Source organism: Myotis daubentonii, chromosome 2 (genome assembly GCF_963259705.1).
Source record: "Myotis daubentonii chromosome 2, mMyoDau2.1, whole genome shotgun sequence".
NCBI classification, from domain to species: Eukaryota; Metazoa; Chordata; class Mammalia; order Chiroptera; family Vespertilionidae; genus Myotis; species Myotis daubentonii.
The window spans coordinates 97,511,592-97,529,146 of record NC_081841.1 but is presented as its reverse complement, the minus strand read 5'-3'; the positions used below and the strand labels follow the sequence as shown (position 1 = coordinate 97,529,146).

At 42.7% G+C, this 17,555-nt stretch overlaps 1 protein-coding gene and 1 long non-coding RNA gene across 3 annotated transcripts in view; one reads left to right on the top strand and one right to left on the bottom strand.

Annotated features, from left to right (window-relative positions):
• NINJ2 (ninjurin 2) overlaps window positions 1-17,555 on the top strand; it is a 90,001-nt gene that overhangs the window by 12,036 nt on the left and 60,410 nt on the right. The window contains exon 1 of one of the 2 annotated variants that reach the window (XM_059683917.1): window positions 1,591-2,095. The exons of the other annotated variant lie outside the window; for it this stretch is intronic. The gene's annotated coding sequence lies outside the window, so the exon portion shown is untranslated. Of the gene's footprint in view, window positions 1-1,590; window positions 2,096-17,555 lie in introns of those variants that run through there. 2 annotated transcript variants of the gene reach the window in all.
• On the bottom strand, window positions 11,754-16,407 carry LOC132226252 (uncharacterized). The gene is made up of 3 exons (XR_009451031.1): window positions 16,175-16,407; window positions 14,996-15,112; window positions 11,754-13,327 (listed from the first exon to the last, which is right to left on the bottom strand). It is a non-coding gene; the product is annotated as an uncharacterized LOC132226252 (long non-coding RNA).

Here is a 17,555-nt window from a genome sequence, read left to right as displayed (position 1 = left end):
CTTCATATGAGATGGCTATTGTTGTGTTGGCTGTTGTCATGTTTTTATATGTCAGTCTAAAGGAAGAGAGGTCAGTGCCCCTGACTAAATAGTCAGGTATTCCATGTTTTAAAAATTCTTGTGGCACACCAGTTGAAAATCACTGACTTAGAACAATGCCTGTTACATAATAAACACTCAATAAATGATACCATTGTTATCATTGCCCTCCGTTTTCCTTCACACCTACTTTTAACTTCAAAACTCTAGTTCAGCGGCTTATGCACAGTGTTCCTGGGGAGCACTGGCATCTTGGGACCTGGACCATGGCATTTCCGCTAAATGCTGAGGCTCCAGTCAAAACAGGGTTCCTGCACTCAGTTAGCTTCCCTCCATCAAGAGGGAGTCAAGTAAGGAAATAGGCAACTGCAATATGTGGTGTGGCAAAGGTTATTAGAAAAGGACACCCAAGTCCTGTAGGAGGCAGCTAACCTAGGCTTGTGGGTCAAGGAAAGTGCTATTTATTCTACAACCTGAAAGATGTTTTAGTATCTCAAGATTTCCACCCCCCCAAAGTGACAAAGTGGTCTCTACTTAAACAGTGAACTGATTGCATCCAGGTGTGAGATGGCCTGGGACGGCCTTTAACTCTGCTCTGAAGTATCTACTGCCTTTGGGACCGTGGAGGTTTGAGTCTGTAGACACTACTTGGGGTCCAGGTCCAAGCCCCCTCACTTAGAGAAAACTTTGGCTTCACTGCAAGCCAGACCCTCGGTAGCTATAAAATTCTTAATCTTTCAGAGCCTTGGTGTCCTCATTTCCAGAATTTGCATAAGGATACGCCTCTCTACCGTGTTCTTGTGAGGACTGAGAGGACAAAAGTAAAGTTCCAGACACAGAGAAGGGGAAGAATCACGTGTCCCTTCTCCCTTTGCCTAGTTCGTGCGCCGCCCGCGGTATAGCAGCTGGGTGGAGTTAGGCTTGAGGGCTGGAGTTTCTACCCTGAAACATTCTTCTTACAAGTACCACTCTCCCTCCCCGCCCCCAACCGGTGCTGGGAGGCTGAGATAGGCAGCAATCGTGTCCGTGAGCAAGCTGGAAGGGACGGGTCAGTTAGGGGCACATGTGGGGTGATTCTGGAGGGAAGAAAAGGCCACTGTTTTCCAGGGCCCTAAACAACCTATGATGGATGTTCTGAAAGCTCCCGAACAGACCCGGCACAGTGCGGCCACGGTGAACCTCGGGCAGCCTGCCTGTGCTTAAGTGAGGCATTCCTGGCAGACACCTTCGTGGATATATGAATATTCTTTTCATAAGGAGAAGTCTGTGCCTCCTGAAGACAAACACGGGAGACCTGGCTCCCCGCCCCTCCAGCCCAAACTGGCCCCGGAAAGGCCGGCGAGAGCCCCGCGAAAAAGGCAGAACGTTCAGGCAGCAGCTGATTGGTTGGGAGGAGGCCGGGACCACGGGCGGGGCGCGCGGGGCCCGGGGGAGAGGCGCGCGGGGCCCAGGGGCGGGGCGCGCGGGGCTGGAGCTGGAGGGCCGGGACCACGAACACAGAATCAGCTGACTCGGGCTGGGCACGCTGCTGGGAGGGGAAGAAGGCCTGAGGGTACCCTTCCCCCATCCGGCCCTGGGGCCTGCCTTGCGTCTGGCCTTGAGCTTTTGTAACGGAGCTTTATCTCTTCCTTCCCCCACTGAAGATGGAGCGCAGTCCTCACCCTTTTCTAAAGCAAAACCACCCCCTCCCACCTACCAGCTCAGCTCAGCCTTTGTCACGGGGCGGTCGGGCTGGCTTCGGGCTGTGGGCGGGCAGAGAAGCCTCTTCCTGCCTCTCCCCCTCCGGAGCGGACTTGCTAACGGGTGGGTGGAGCCCAGTCAGAACTATTTCGGTTCCGTCTTCTCAGAGCAGCCTTTGGTTTCCTGCTTAGTTTCCCCTGTGCTTATGTTATTAATAATATAGCTACCACTTTCTGAGCACTTGCCTTATATCAAGTAGGAACTTTACATATATATTTTCCTGGTATTTTAGGTCAACTGTGTATCATTAACCCCATTTTACAGGTGAGGCAACTTGAAGTGAAGAAAAGCCAATTTGCTGGATGACACAGCTATTGTAAGTGGTTTAACTGGGATTCGCGTCCTAGGCTGGCTGGCTGGCTGGCTGGCTGAGCACTAATCCTGCCATGGCCTCTGGATGAGGCCTACGCCAGGTCTATGTTGTAGAATGCGGTGGTCAGCTAAATTCTACCCTAGAGCCACATTGTTTTCTGTTGAAGAACAAAAATTCAGTCGAGTAAATTTGAAGATCTAATTGGCTTTATTGAGTGATTCATGGTAGCATGCTGTCCAGCAAGTAGAGCTGAGCATACGATATGGAAGGTTTTCATAGGCAGAAGCTGGGTGGGGACAAGAAAGTTATGGTCAAATGAATACAGATTAAGGACACGTCAATATATCCGTCAATATATCGCCTCACATCTGTCAGAATGCCTATCATAAGTAAATCCACAAACAGCAAGTGTTGGTGAGAATGTGGAGAAGGGGGAGCCTTGGTGCACTGTTGGTGGGAATGTGGATTAGTGCAGCCACTGTGGAGGGTAGTGTGGAGGGTCCTCAAAAATTTTTAAATGGTACTGTCTTGTGCCCCAGAAACTGGACAACCAATGAGTTCTGGCTGCCAGTCACTACTTGAGTCAATTAAGCAGAGACAGAATTGAATCATTTATGAGAGTTTATTCCAATAATGTTGGTAGTATAGGAGAGCAACAGGTCATCTACAGAAATCTACGCTGCAACCCCCATAAGCCAGGTAGAAGGACAAAGATTATATGGGAATGTCGGCAAAAGGAATAAAAATGGGTATGCAAAGGAAATAAAAGTTGGTAGAATGGTTACAGATTACATGCACTGTGGGCTGGGACAAGGTTGTTAGTCTCTCCAGAATAGGCAGTTCTAGGATAAGGAGAATGGACCACATCTCAAAGTTAACTCCCAGGTTCCAGAGCACAACTCCCAGCCAGATCAAAATATGATTCCTTTAATCAGAATAAAGGGAAGGGTGGGGGAATGGGGAGAGGTCAATCCATGAATTTGTATGCATATATGCATATCCCATGGACACAGACAATAGGGTGGTGAAGGCCTGGCGTGGGGGCGGGAACAGACTGGGAGAGGTCAATGGGGGAAAGTATAGTATGTAATACTTTCAACAATAAAGATTGAAAAATAAATAAATAATCAGAAAACAATTTCTTCTAACTATAGCTAGTCTCTACTATTCTGTTTCTGCCCCTAACAACCCAGTGATTCCATATATATATATATATATATATATATATATATATATATATATATATATGGAAGGCCTTTAACTTTGCTCTGAAGTATCTACTGCCTTTGCTGTCTGCTTCATATATATATATATATATATATATATATATATATATATAATCTCCTATATATATTAATACTATATATATAGTATTAATTCAAAAGAATGAGTTCACACCTATGTTCATTGCAGCATTGCTTACAATAGGCAAAATATGGAAGCAATCCACGTGCCCAATAGAAGAGTAGATAAAAAAGCTGTGGTACATATATACAATGGAATGTTACTTGGCCATAAAAAAAGAATGAAATCTTAACATTTGTGACAGCATGGATGGACCTAAAGAGTATTATGCTAAGTGAAATAAGTTAGTCAGAGAAAGCGAGATACCATATGATTTCACTTATATATGGAATCTAAAAAATGAAATAAATGAACAAACAAAATTGAAAGAGATTCATAGATATCATAGACTGATGGTTGCCAGAGGGAAGGGGGTTTGAGGGACTGCGTGAAAAAGGTGAAGAGATTAAGAAGTACAAATTGATAGTCACAAAATGGTCGTGGGGATGTAAAGTACAGCATAGGGAATATAGTCAAAAATATTGTAATAACTGTATGGTGCCAGGTGGGTACTGGAAATATTGGGGCAGGTGGGAGGGGAACACTTTGTAAAGTATATGATTGTCTATGATTATTTTGCATTACTAATGCAAAATAATATTGAATAGAAACTGTAATTGAAAAATGAAATTTTAAAAAGAAAGTTATTAACAAAAGAAAAGAAAGATTGTTTCATTACTTTCCTTTATGGGAAAGGACATGTCTCATCAGGCCAATTGCCTCAATTTCTTGAGGGGTAGGGTGGAGAGGGCCCGTATGACAAATGACCTCTTTGGTACTGACCAGAAAATTCCAGATTGATAATAAGATTACATTCCTGGAGAAGGTTAAAACTGCAATTAAGTCAGGTAGTAAATCCAGGTTCAGTGTCATGGGCTTTAGTACAAGTGACTTCATGTTGGACCTGTAGTTTTCTCTTTGAACACATCAAAGACATTTTTGGGGACCAGACTAGGGCAACGTTAGAAAAGATTTCCCTTAGAACCTGTTTCTTTAGCACAGGGATCTAAGCAAAGCTAGTGATCTGGAATTCTTTCCTGACTTTGGCGAGGAGCATTCTAGCTTGAGGCACATTCCTCCTTCCATCCTCCTGACCCTTTGCCACCCTTTTGGGTTTATCCATGCTGTTGCAAATGTAAGATTTCAAATGGTGAACTCTGGAGAGAAAAAACAAGGTATTCTGTTCTTTCAATGTCTCACCAATTGGAACTCACCTACAGATCAGCCATAAATATAAATCTAGGGAAAGAGAAAGTGAGTCAGGGAGCAACTCAGTGCAGTTACTTTCAGGTGCTCAGGGTGCTTGAGAAGGACTACAACCTCCCAGATCCTAACTTACCTGCCGCCACAGAATAGACACATCCCAAGTCCCCAGAACAACCCCTTATCAGTGAACGGGTAGGACCATTGAAGAAAGTATAAGTGGTAGCTTTGAAAACCAGAGAGCATTATACACATGGAAGACAGGGTTTCTGTTTTGATGAGACATCGGTAAGGCAACGTATGGTTTTTATTATTTAAATATAGTTACAAGCAATTTGTCAAATAATTCTACCTAGTGAACATAATTACATAAGAGAAAAGCCTGAAAACCACCTCGAGGACCCAAACCTTAAGATCCTTAGACATGGTATGCAACAGTTTGTGAAGATCATCTCTTACCCCCATTTCCAACCTACAGCCCTCCATCTGGTACTGAAGTGGGGAGAAATCTGCAGCATTGGAGCCATAAAGGGCTGGGGCAGTATGACTCTCCGTTCACATACGAGTAAACACAATACAAACTGGACATTTTTTAAAAAAATACTGTTAGCCCTAGTTTCGCTCAGTGGATAGAGCGTCAGTTTGCGGACTGAAGGGTCCCGGCTTAGATTCTGGTCAAGGGCACATGCCCGATTGCGGGCTCAATCCCTAGTTGGGGGCATGCAGGAGGCAGCCGATCAATGATTCTCTCTCATCATTGATGTTTCTATTTCTCTCTCCCTCTCTCTTCCTCTCTGAAATCAATAAAAATATATTTTAAAGAATAATAATTAAAAAAATACTGTTATATGGGGAAGAGAAATAAAAGTTACCAAGTCCTTGAGATTGTTAATGAAGTCCTGAAGCCTTTGAAAAGGTCTCAGCGGCCACAGTGCTGTTCATCCAGCTTATGTTGTATTAGAAGAACTACACTCTAGTTTTTCTCAGGCCAGAAGCCCCTAATATTTACCCTGTTTTAAAGCGTCAGTTTCACCCTAGTGGGTTGGGTTGCAAGCTCGATCCCCAGTGCGTGTGGGAGGCAACCAATCGATGTGTCTCTCTCACATCGGTGTTTCTCTCTTTGTCTCTCCCCTTCCCTTCCACTCCCTAAAAATCAATAGAAAAAATATCTTCGGGTGAAGATTAACAACAACAAAAATAAAGCTTCTGTTTCCACATTTGTAAGATAAGGAGGTTGGATTTAATGGCTCCTAGGTTGCCACAAGTTGGGGAAATTCCTTATTCTGCAATGCCCAGATGTTTTCATTAGTGATGCTCAGCTCCTCCATCTCAATAATATGTTAATCATCTGACCAACTGCTCAGCTTTCCTGCTTTATGAGATCATCACTGCCAGTTCCAAGTACGTTTGGCTGCCAGAGAGCAAACATTCCATGTGTGAACTGGGGATACATATTGCTGTGACAATAGTTCTGGCAAATTTGAGGCATGCTGATTTAATCAAGAACAGCACTAAATGTGGTGCAGTCTCCAACACAGCATTAGAGACCTGGGCCTGGGGCAAAGCCTCTGAATTTGCTTTCAGGGCAGCATCAATCTTAATGCTCCAGGGCTTTGAGGAGCCAAGAATCAGAGTCCTAGAAACCTTACACCTACCAAGAATCCTCAGAAAGTTACCAGATCTACCCCCATCTTCGATCACATAGGATTCATTACATCTGAACCATCCTCAGTCTTGTCCATTAGGCCAAGGTTCTACTTGATATGATGATCCACAGTTGGGGCTAAAACCATCCTCAGGAGGCACTTGGGTAACCCATGTATATTTAATGATTAAAGAAAGTTGCCGCAAAATGGTCATAATCTCAAAGTGACAACCCACACACGGTTTCCAATAGGCATCAGTATCTCCTTATAGGTACCTCAGACCTTCAAATCCATAGATGAAGCAATAGGTTGGGGTGAGGAATTGATTTTTTTTGTCTTTTTAGTGAATTCTTACACAATTTTCTGAGTGCCATCATTGAGGTATATGAAATATGTAGAAACACAGAGAAGGGAGGAGAGTGGTAGGGAAAGGGTCACATTTATTGAACAATATCAGCCTAGGGGTTAACTATACAGGCACTGTGGGGTAGGTGAAGGTGGGCAAACGGGGAGAGAATGGGGGATGGAAAGAGACTGCTTGGGGTGATGGGAGCACTATGCAGTGTGCAGGTGATGTTTTGTTGAATTGTACACTCGAAACCTGTATAGTTTTCTGAACCAATGTGACCCCAATAAATTCCACAAAAAATAATAAAAGAATACAGGCACTGGAGTTAGATTGCTTGGGCTTGAATCCTGGGTCTCCCACTTCCTGGCTGTACTGTCTAACCAAAGGCAAGTTACTTCAGTTGGAAGCGCCTCAGTTTCCTCTAGTACTATTATGAGGCTGACATGAATTAATTTCTGTAAAGCACTGAGAACAACGCCTGCCCCATGTAAGTACTATGTAAGTGTGACTTATTGCGGCAAGTCCTATGCTAACTGCCTTACACATATGATTTGTCTAATATTAACAATTCCTTTTGAAAAGAAAAATATAGGGAATTACTGAGTCCTATTATACTAGTTATAACAATGTCTGTGACTAGGGGTATGTATGAAGAAAGAAATATACAGATATATAAATCAAGCCCTTGTTTCTTCTACTAGTCCCTTCTACATAAAGGGTTTCATACTGTGCCTGATTATTGCTTTGTTTTTTGACACCATCATATGAATTGGAAATCTTTCCACATCAGAATATGTAGCTCCGCCTCGTTCTTTTAACTGCTACATAGTATTACATAATATGGATATACAGTAGATTATTTACACATCCCTTATAGTGATTGTGTACAATACAGGATGTGGGAGGAAATAGAGGTGGCAAAGCAGCAGAGAGCATGGTTCCCTAAGAAGCATGCAACTTTGTGGGGGAATTTGGAACTTAAATAATCTGAGACCAGTACAAGAAGGTATGTAATAAAATAGTAAATTGAATTTAAAACTAAGTGTCAATGCTAGTGATTTAATAGGAAATAACACATTGTATATAACAATGGAGCCGAGGACCCGCATCCTGGAAGGCCTGTCTGAGACAGAACAAATTTACCCATTAATTCTTCCAGCCTCTTGAAAAATTGCTCAAAACAAGAAGGACAAGTCTACACTCCCTTAACAAGCTGCAACACAGCAGCACACTGGTGTCTCAGCTGGAGGTGGAATGCTGCAGGCCTACGTGTTCTGCAACTTGCTAAGCACGTGGGCAGCACCTCCCTTCTAAAGCTGTGCTGGAGAGTGTTCGCACCTCCATCTTCTGGTAAAGGCTGGTGTTGTTCTCCCTGAATCCCAAGTAGTGCAGATCCCTCAAAGCATAGTGACCCTGCTCAAGGAGCCAAAATGGGTGCTCTCCTTTTTGAGGTCCACAGACCATTGTTTGACCTTGCTTCCTTGGGGAGAATTCACAGGGTTGTGAGAGCAGTTGTACTATAGGGCCAAGCTGGGAACATTCTGTGCTTAGGTATTCATAAGCTTTTGCCAAAGCGGTACTTCTTTTCCTCCACCCCTCAGTACTAGTCAGCACCCAAGTCAGGAACACCTGGTTGCCATAGAGAATTAGATTGTGTCAAAGCCCACACTTGACATTCCTTCTGCAAGGCCCTATCCCAGAGCATTTTAATACCTTAGTTGAGATAAACCTTTTGACCCCATCCTTGACCTCTTATACTTCTATACATGCCTTTCTATACTGATGGGATAGTCAATAATGGAAAAATATTTACTGGACACTTACTATGTATTTAGCTCTGTATAAAGCATGGGATTAGGATGTTGGGGGAGGGAGGATTATAAGAAAAGTGAGACATGACCCTAACCTTGGGGGCTTAAAACTTTGACACACACACACAAGAACACAACACAGTAGATCCTGAAGTGGCATAGACAATATGCCTCACCCAAATCACCTCCAAGTAATCAGCTCTCAGCTCCTTCTGGCAACCCTGGAATGTGAGTTCAGTAAAACAGGATGTCCCAACGTGGCAAACAGATCAACATTTTGTTCACAGAGGTCACAGGAAGTCAGTGTTCCCCTGATCACTTGGGAACCAAAATGACGATTCCATTTTTTTCCTCTAGCTTTTTATTTTCCAATACAGAAGAACAGAAAGACTAGTACAATGTCTTTAAACTCTTCACCTACATTCATCAATATTGCTATATTTATTTACTGTATCTTTCTGTATTATACATTCCCACCCTATCCAACCTATTTGAAAGTCAGTTGTAGACATTAGATATAATGTCTACATATATCTAAAAACTTCAACATATATCTTCTCAGAGTGGTAATTTCCTACCTTGGAAGAAATTGAATATTGGTATACAGTTCATATTCACTTTTCCCAATTATCTACACAACAATGCTCTCTAGACTCTTCTCCTTTTTAAAAATTGAAATAAAATCAAGGGTTAGTCACTGTATTTGGGTGTCCTGTCTCTTAAATCTTTTTTACTCTATAACAATACCCTAATCCCCACTTTTGTTCTTTCCTCATCTTGATGTTTGTGAAGACTGCAGATCAGTTGTTTTGGAGAATGATCCACAATTTGGATTTATCTGATTATTTCCTCATGATTGGATTCAGATTCTATTTCTTTTTTTTTTAATTATTGTGGTAAAATATCTGTATCACAAAATTTACATTTTAACCACGTTTAAGTATATAATTCAGTGGTATTAGGTACATTAATAATGTTGTACAATTATATTACTACCACTATTTCCAGAATGTTTTTTGTCTTCCCAAACAGAAATTCCATATCCATTAAAGAATAACCCCCCATTTCAATATCCCCCAGCTCCTGGCAACCAACATTCTACTTTCTGTCTATGAATTTGCCTATTGTAGGCACCTCATATAAGTAGAATTTGATGTTTTGTGTCTGGCTTATTTCAGTTAGTATAATGTATTCAAGTTTCATCCATGTTGCAGCATGTATCAGAATATCCCTCCTTTTTAAGGCTGAATAATTTTTCCTTTTTTAATTTTAATTTTTCTTTTATTGTCTAAAGTTTTACATATGTCTCCTTTTCCCCAATTGACCCCTCGCCTAGCCATTCCCACCCCAGGCAAGCCCCCACCGCCCTAGTGTCTGTGTCCATTGGTTATGCTAATATGCATGCATACATGTTCTTTGGTTGCTCTCTAATCCCCTCCACCCCCCCACCCCCCCGCTACCATTTGTCTCTGGATCTATTCTTGTTCATCAAATTATGTTGATCATTATATCCCACATATGAGTGAGATCGTGTGATATTTATCTTTCTCCGACTGGCTTATTTCGCTTAGCATAATGCTCTCCAGTTCCATCCATGCTGTTGCAAATGGTAAAAGTTCCTTCTTTTTTATAGCAGCATAGTATTCCATTGTGTAGATGTACCACAGTTTTCTAATCCTTTCATCTGCTGATGGGCACTTAGGCTGTTTCCAAATCTTAGCTATGGTGAATTGTGCTGCTATGAACATAGGGGTGCATATACAGTGGGGCCTTGACTTACGAGTTTAATTCGTTCCGTGATGGAGCTCGTAACTTAAGTTACTCGTATGTCAAATCAACACCGAACAAGTGAGGCACGTGATGCTGGGCTAATGTTGTGGCGTTCACTGTGACGTTCGGGGCGCCAACTAGCAGTGGGGTATCTGAAGCTGGCTCGTAACCCGAATTTTAGCCCGCAACTCAAAGCAAAAAATCGGCCGAGAGACGACTTGTATCTCGAAAAACTCGTTAGTAGGGACACTCGTAAGTCAAGGTCCCACTGTATCTGTTCTGATTGGTGTTTCTGGTTTCTTGGGATATATTCTTAGAAGTGGGATCACTGGGTCAAATGGGAGTTCCATTTTTAACTTTTTGAGGAAACTCCATACAGAGAGAGAGAGAAAGGGAGAGAGAGAGAGAGAGAGAGAGAGAGAGAGAGAGAGAGAGAGAGAGAGAGAGAGAACAATCGGTTGCATCCTGACCAGGAATCAAACCTGCAACCTTTTGATGCACAGGACAATGCTCCAATCAACAGAGTCACCCAGCCAGGGCCCAGCTTCCAATTCTAAGGAGGTTTCCAATTGCTCTATATCCTCGCCAACACTTTTCTTTCTTCCTTTTTTACAATAGTCATCCTAATGGGCAAGAAGTGGTATGTCATTGTAGTTTTCATTTGCATCTCCTTAATGACTAATAAATAATGTTGAGTATCTTTTAATGTGCTTATTGACCATATCTTTTTTGGAGAAATGTCTATTCAAGTTGGTTATCCATTTTTGAATTGGGATTTTTGGGTGCTTTTTGTTTTTGTTTAAGTTATAGGAATTCTTTTTATGTTCTGAATATTAATCCCTTATCAGAAATATGATTTGCATATATTTTCTTGCATTCTGTGGATTGTCTTTTCACTCTCTTACAGTGTCCTTTGATGCACAAAAGTTTTTAATTTTGAAGTCCAAATTACCTATTTTTTCTGGTATTGTCTGTGCTTTTGGTGTCATATTCTAGAAATCACTGTCAAATCCAATGTCATGAAGATTTTTCCTTGTTTTCTTCTAAGAGTTTTTGCTCTTAAGTTTAGGTCTTTGAATCATTCTGAGCTAATTTTTGTATCTGGTGTAAGGTATAGGTCCAATTTCATTATTTTGTGGGTGGGAATATCTGTTTTTTTCAGCACCATATGTTGAAAAGACTCCCTTTCCCCATTGAATTGTCTTGGCATGCTTGTCAAAAATCAATTATTTCTGGCTATTATTTCTTTGTTCTCTTTTTCTTTGGTCTATTGTCTGCTATGCTCCATTTTAAGAAGTATATGGTCTTTTCCAACCTCTTTCTCATATTTACACCCACTCCCTCAAAGAAAAGGAGAATGAGAAGAAAAGTCCTAAAGGCAAAATAATTTGATATTTTGGTGAACTGTATTTGAATGCCAGGAAGAATGCAACATCCTGGAGGTGCCCAATTTTCAGATAAGCATTCAAATTGTCGGTATTGAGGAAGCATTTTATTCTATCTTGAATCCATTCCCTTACTATCTTAGGCACAGCCATTCTCTCCATTTTTTCCCTGTGTTACCAAACTTAAAGGAACCAAGTATACTTACAAGTCATGTTCTTTTGAAATCCCACATGGGAATGAGACTAATTTTGTGTGTGTGTTTAGCCTTTAACTCATAGAAGAAGAAGGACTGCAATTAATCACTAATTATTTATTGAGCACAATTTATATGGGACACTGTAACATAAAATTCATATACATGGTGGTAGCTTACAGTATAGTTGGGGAGGCTATATCTCTATATATACAATATCTACCTCTTTCTATTTGTCTATCTATCTATGACTTGATAATTACTTGGAGATGGAAAAGGGGAAAATTGAAATAGTTAAAAAAAATTCCAAAGGTAGGGCATTTTGGGGATTGTTAAAGAGGAAGAGTAAATTTAGATTCCAGGTTTAGGATGAAGAATACTGATATTAAAATGCAAAGGCAGGAATGAGTAAGCTATCTGGGGACAGTGAGAGGGCCAGCCTGACTAAATGAGAGGGTATGTGTGGGAGAGCACTGGTGCATATGTGGGGTGGGGCTAAATTATGTAGGCTTTTTAAATAACTAAGCAAAGGAATGTGCACTTGATTTAGTAGACAGTAGGACAGCCTTTAAAGTGTTTACATGACATGGTTAATTTTTTTCTAACAGAGGAGTAGAGCACTGGTGTAGGTAGGATAGTTCGGGGGGGGGGGGGGGGGTGTGAGAAAAATTATTAGAGCAGGGGAATTGATTCCATTTTCTCGGGACTTCCCTGGGGGGGAAAAAAGCAGTAGATCTTTGCCCTGTGTCCAATACAAGATTGAGGTATTTCCCAAAACTTCTTATTGAAATTCACTGTTAGAAAATGCTCTGGACTCAAGATCCTATGTGATTTTGTCCAAATTCAACCTGGCCCCCTAACCTTTTGTGTTAATGGCATAAAATTCCCACTCTTAGCCTGCTTTGGTTTGGCACTCTATCTAGATTGCCTCACTGTGGTGCCGTGTTTGTAAAGCATCCAAGCTACAGGCAAGGCTATAATTTTAGTTTCCTTCTTTTTGCAGAAGGTCAGAGTTTTCTAAAGATATTAGTGCGGCGGTTCTCAACCTGTGGGTCACGGCCGACCCCTTTGGGGGTCGAACAATCCTTTCACAGGGGTCACCTAAGACCATCAGAAAACACATATATAATTACATATTGTTTTTGTGATTAATCACTGTGCTTTAATTATGTTCAATTTGTAACAATGAAATTGGGGGTCACCACAACATGAGAAACTGTATTAAAGGGTCTCGGCGTTAGGAAGATTGAGAACCACTCTATTAGTGGATCAAATGGAATTGTCTCTTTTTGAAAAGGTACATGAACAATGGGAGACATTGCATTTGACCTTTAGGATCTTCTCCCTACGTCTCCCTCTTCTCCCCTAGATGCTAAGCCTTGTCAGGCCTAGTACTTTCTCTTCATTCATTGTTTTCCCACAACAGCTGGAAATTGCATGTGATACTCACAAGTGGTTCCAGATGCTCAGTTCCAGACAGGTATGCCGAGTCTTGCTAGATGACATTCGGGAGAGTAAAGAGTGTCCTGTGTGCTGGAATCAGGGGACATGCAAGGACCCCTGTGAGCATTCCAGAGCACAGTGTTGGACAATGGCATTGAGGAGCCTTTGGGGTGATTTCCCCCGTGGTCAGAGCTGCCTGCATTTTTACCCTCCCTTCTTGGCCTCAACACTCCCAACACTGGAATTTCTTCAGATGACGACCGTGTTTGGTTTTCAACCAGGACAAACAAAGAAAAGAGATTTCTTTTTCTGTCTGCTTTTGCTGAATGGAATATCTTGGTTCTACTTACTGGTCATGCCTTAGACATTGTGGGGCTGGTTAGGACATTAAACTCTGAGCACATAGGACTCCTAGCTTTACTGAATCCTTTTCCATATCCTGAGTACAAACTTCACCCTTCCCCTTACCCCCCAAAGCCCTTCAATCTATGGGTAATTCTACAGCCAATTCCCAGCTAATATTCTACCCATAAATTGTTATTTCAGCTAAACTTTCCCAAACTTGAGCATTCTTACCAAATATTTTGGGCTTCCTCACAATCTAGCTGTCTTCTTATCTGCATGCTTTTCTGGTATAATTTTAAAATAGTGAAAAATCTCCTCTTATTTTAAAGGGTGCACAATAAGTTCAGCCCCCTAAGGGATGTTGCAGAAATCTGCATACCTAATTCCAGCCATCCCAGAGTTTCAGGTAACATTTCTGAGAAACCTTTGTGTTTTGCTTGGTATGTGTGTGTGTTTTTTCACCATCCCCCCCCCCCCCCCACACACACACACACACTTAACTGAAAATCGTGAGGAACAAGAAAAAGGATTGTGAATCATAATCATTAAAAATAACATGCACACACAAACACACGGAGAGGCTTTGCACTTCCCATTTCTGACCCAGGGCTCAGGAGGTAGAGGCAACTCCAGGTGAGTAAATTCGCAGATGCCCTTGCGTGTCCGGAACAGTCCCTGAGGGTCATTAGAGACTGACAAGTGGGGGCGAGGGGGCCAGTCTTCCGTTTTGGTTTTCTTTCAGAACTTTTGTCCAGGGAGCATCCTGTTCTGTTATATGCATACCCACTGCAGCCTTCAAATTGCTAGGTGGAGAACAATGCTCAAGGGCCTGGCATTGGGTTAGAAATAGAAATAGCACTCAGCAGTCCTCCCCCACAAGCCCTTCCGTATTTTGCCTCTCCTTCTCCACCCCACTCAGATCCCCAGAGCTTAACCCCATCCTCACTCAACAGTTGAAGGCATTTTTAAATGTTTTCAAATATACCCTTGATCCTTGCACATATTTATTAAGCAGCTCCATACCCTCCAGAACATTAGGCATAAAGCTGAGCATCTTCCTCCCTCACACACTTGGTCTGGCCAGCTGGGTGTGCTGCTGAGTTGGGGCCTCTCAGAAGGGAGCTTGAGCCTAGTCTTTGAGTGAGGGACCTAATGGGGTGGAGGCTGTGCTCCTTGGGGATTTGCATTTTGCAGGCTCTATTTAGAAGCAGTCTTCCTGCTTCTAGAAAGCAGTGGCCCACTCTGGCTATAATTATGACTAGAAAATCACTTTCTCTCAAAAACTCTATTTTCAGGTTTTTGCTATGTTTTTTAAAATGGCCTTGCAAACAGGTGGTCCCCAGTGCATCCTGTCTCCTGAGGAAGGAGCCTGGGGCTGTTTAGTAAAATGTCACTCTGCTATCTTGGAGTTACCCGAGTTATCTTGGAGGAACTGAGGTAGGGCCTTAGGGACAGCAGGGACTGAAGATTCTTGTTTTCATCACCTCGCCAGTCGGTGAAGTCTTGAGTAGGTTCATTGCGTAGGCAGACCTAGAAGACAGGATTCCTGGATTGTGTACCCACTTTCCCCCTACTCAGACCTATGCTACTTCCATCCAGATAGCATCACACAATGGCCAATGGAGCCAGACTACCTAGGTTCAAATCCCACATTACTAGTTGTGTGACCTGCTTGCTCATTGTGTGAACTTGGGCAAGTTCCCGAATAATGGTATCTACCTTAAAGGATTATTGTGAGGATTAAATAAGTTAATACATGCAAAGTGTATATTAGGATAGGGACTGGCATATATTATAGAACAATATTGCGATTATATTTTTTCTTTCCTTGTCTGTAAAATGAGGAAATGCTATTATTAATGTTATGCTGGTCATTCTGCACCATGACAGGAAGAGCACCCATTGTGGGCTGAACACTAACTGTACATGACGTTATGAGGAGATGGAGAGGAAAATAAAGACATGCTCTTACCCACTGGGAGGGGAAGGGAGACTTTGCAGAGAGATTCTCAGAGAACATGCAAAAGGGAAAAGAATTCCAGACTCTGCTTTCCCTTATGGAGACTGTCATGACACAGAGTCTATCAGAGGCTTGGGGACCCAGGGTCACTTCTCCACCCAGAACAGCGTATCAGTGCAGCCTGAGGATCAAAGAAAGCTGTGGAGGGATCATGCCGGCCTCTGACATGCTCGGCCTTGATCTTTGGACTGCAGCTCCCTGCCTTAGTGATTGGCCTGTCCCTGTGGCGAATCCTTACACCCGAGGCCTCCTGTTTGGCCCAGGGTGTGGAAGGACTTGACCTGGCCAACTGGGATTTTGGCAAGGGTCTCTTGAGCACCTGATGGGCTCCAGAAATCTGCCCCAGGTGATTCTGGCTCCACCTCCAGGCCTGGCCCACACTCAGAGCCCATGCTCTGGGCACAGTGGTACCATCTTTAGTGTGCCTGTGGCATTCTATGGCTGTGCCCAGCAAGTTGCCTCCACTTCTCTTGAACCCCCAGCCCATTCTAGGCTTTTATGATCAGAGTCCTCCTTGCTTTGTCTTATGCATCCAAATCCTACCCAAATCTATCAGGTCCACTTAATCTTACCTTCTCTGTGCCGCACCAGCACAGCCATGGGTGAACCTGAGGCAAGGCGGGTGGGGGGGGTGAGGGAGTGGGAGGGGGGCGGTGAAGGATTAGAAAAGACAGACAAGAGAATAAAGCTGGGTCTAGGTGGGATGCTGCCCTCTGATTAGAGAGACAGTGCCACGGCCTGCAGGCCTAGTCTTTATTTTATAGCTAGATTCCACGAGACAAAGTAAGGGTGTGGTCAAGATGTTTACAATGTTCTCATGGGTTTAGAATCTACTCAATTACATGCACCTGACCAAGCTTTGTTTACTTGCTGCACCTCCCGAAGCTATATCACAGCCACGTGGGACCACAGGTTTGGACCATAGGTCAAGCTTACAACTGTAGCTCCTTAGTCCGAGGCTTGGACCTGTCCAAGCACTGCAGCCGCTCTCCACACTTCTCCATGAAGCCTTCCCTGACTGTCCAGCTCACACCGCCAGCCTCACTGTCCTAAGTTTCCTAATTACTTATTCCATTTATTTGGAAATAAGAAATGTGCTTAATTATAGTTCCCCAAAATATCCGAGTACCTGTTTGGTTACAAAGCACAGGGGTGGGGGCACTGGGGACAGATCATCTATCAAGAAGCTTAAATTCTAAGGCAGCGGTTCTCAACCTTGGCTGCACATTAGAATCAGCTGGGAATCTTTTTAAAATCCTGATTTCTGGGCCTCATCCTCCAGAAATTCTGTTTCTTTGTTATGGGGTGGGGCCACAGCTTTAGTAACAAAGAAACAGAATTTCCAGAGAATGAGGCCCAGAAATCAGGATTTTAAAAAGATTCCCAGGTGATTCTAATGTGCAGCCAAGGTTGAGAACCACTGCTCTAAGGGGATGGCCTGAAAAAATCCCTATTGTCATATGTTCCTTTTCAGGTCTGATGTTAATATTTAACTAAATAATGATGATGATGATGATAAGTAAACAATTTGGAGTCCTTGCTATGTGCCAGTACTGTACTAAAAACTTACCTAAGCTATCTGGTGCCTTAATAGTAGTATTCCTATAAGGTAAGGTTGTTATTAATCCTACTATACAGATAAAGCAACCAAGATGCAGACAGGTTCAATATTGCCCAATGTCAGTATTTGAGTCAGACAGTCTGACCCCATTGTTCATATCTTAATCATGTGTCATATTTTTCCTGAGTTTTGCCTTTTCTGTTTCAGCAGAATGAAACTCTTTGAAGGCAGGCACCTGTCTCATCCTTCCCCACAACCCCTGTAGCGTTTAGTACATCCTTGCCTTGCAGGTAGGAGGCAGACATAGGTGTAAGTACTCAATCAGTACTTACAGGCCCTGCAGCAGAAAGGAGAAGGGATTGTCCAAGGTTTTTCTTAGTTCTGGGGTGACA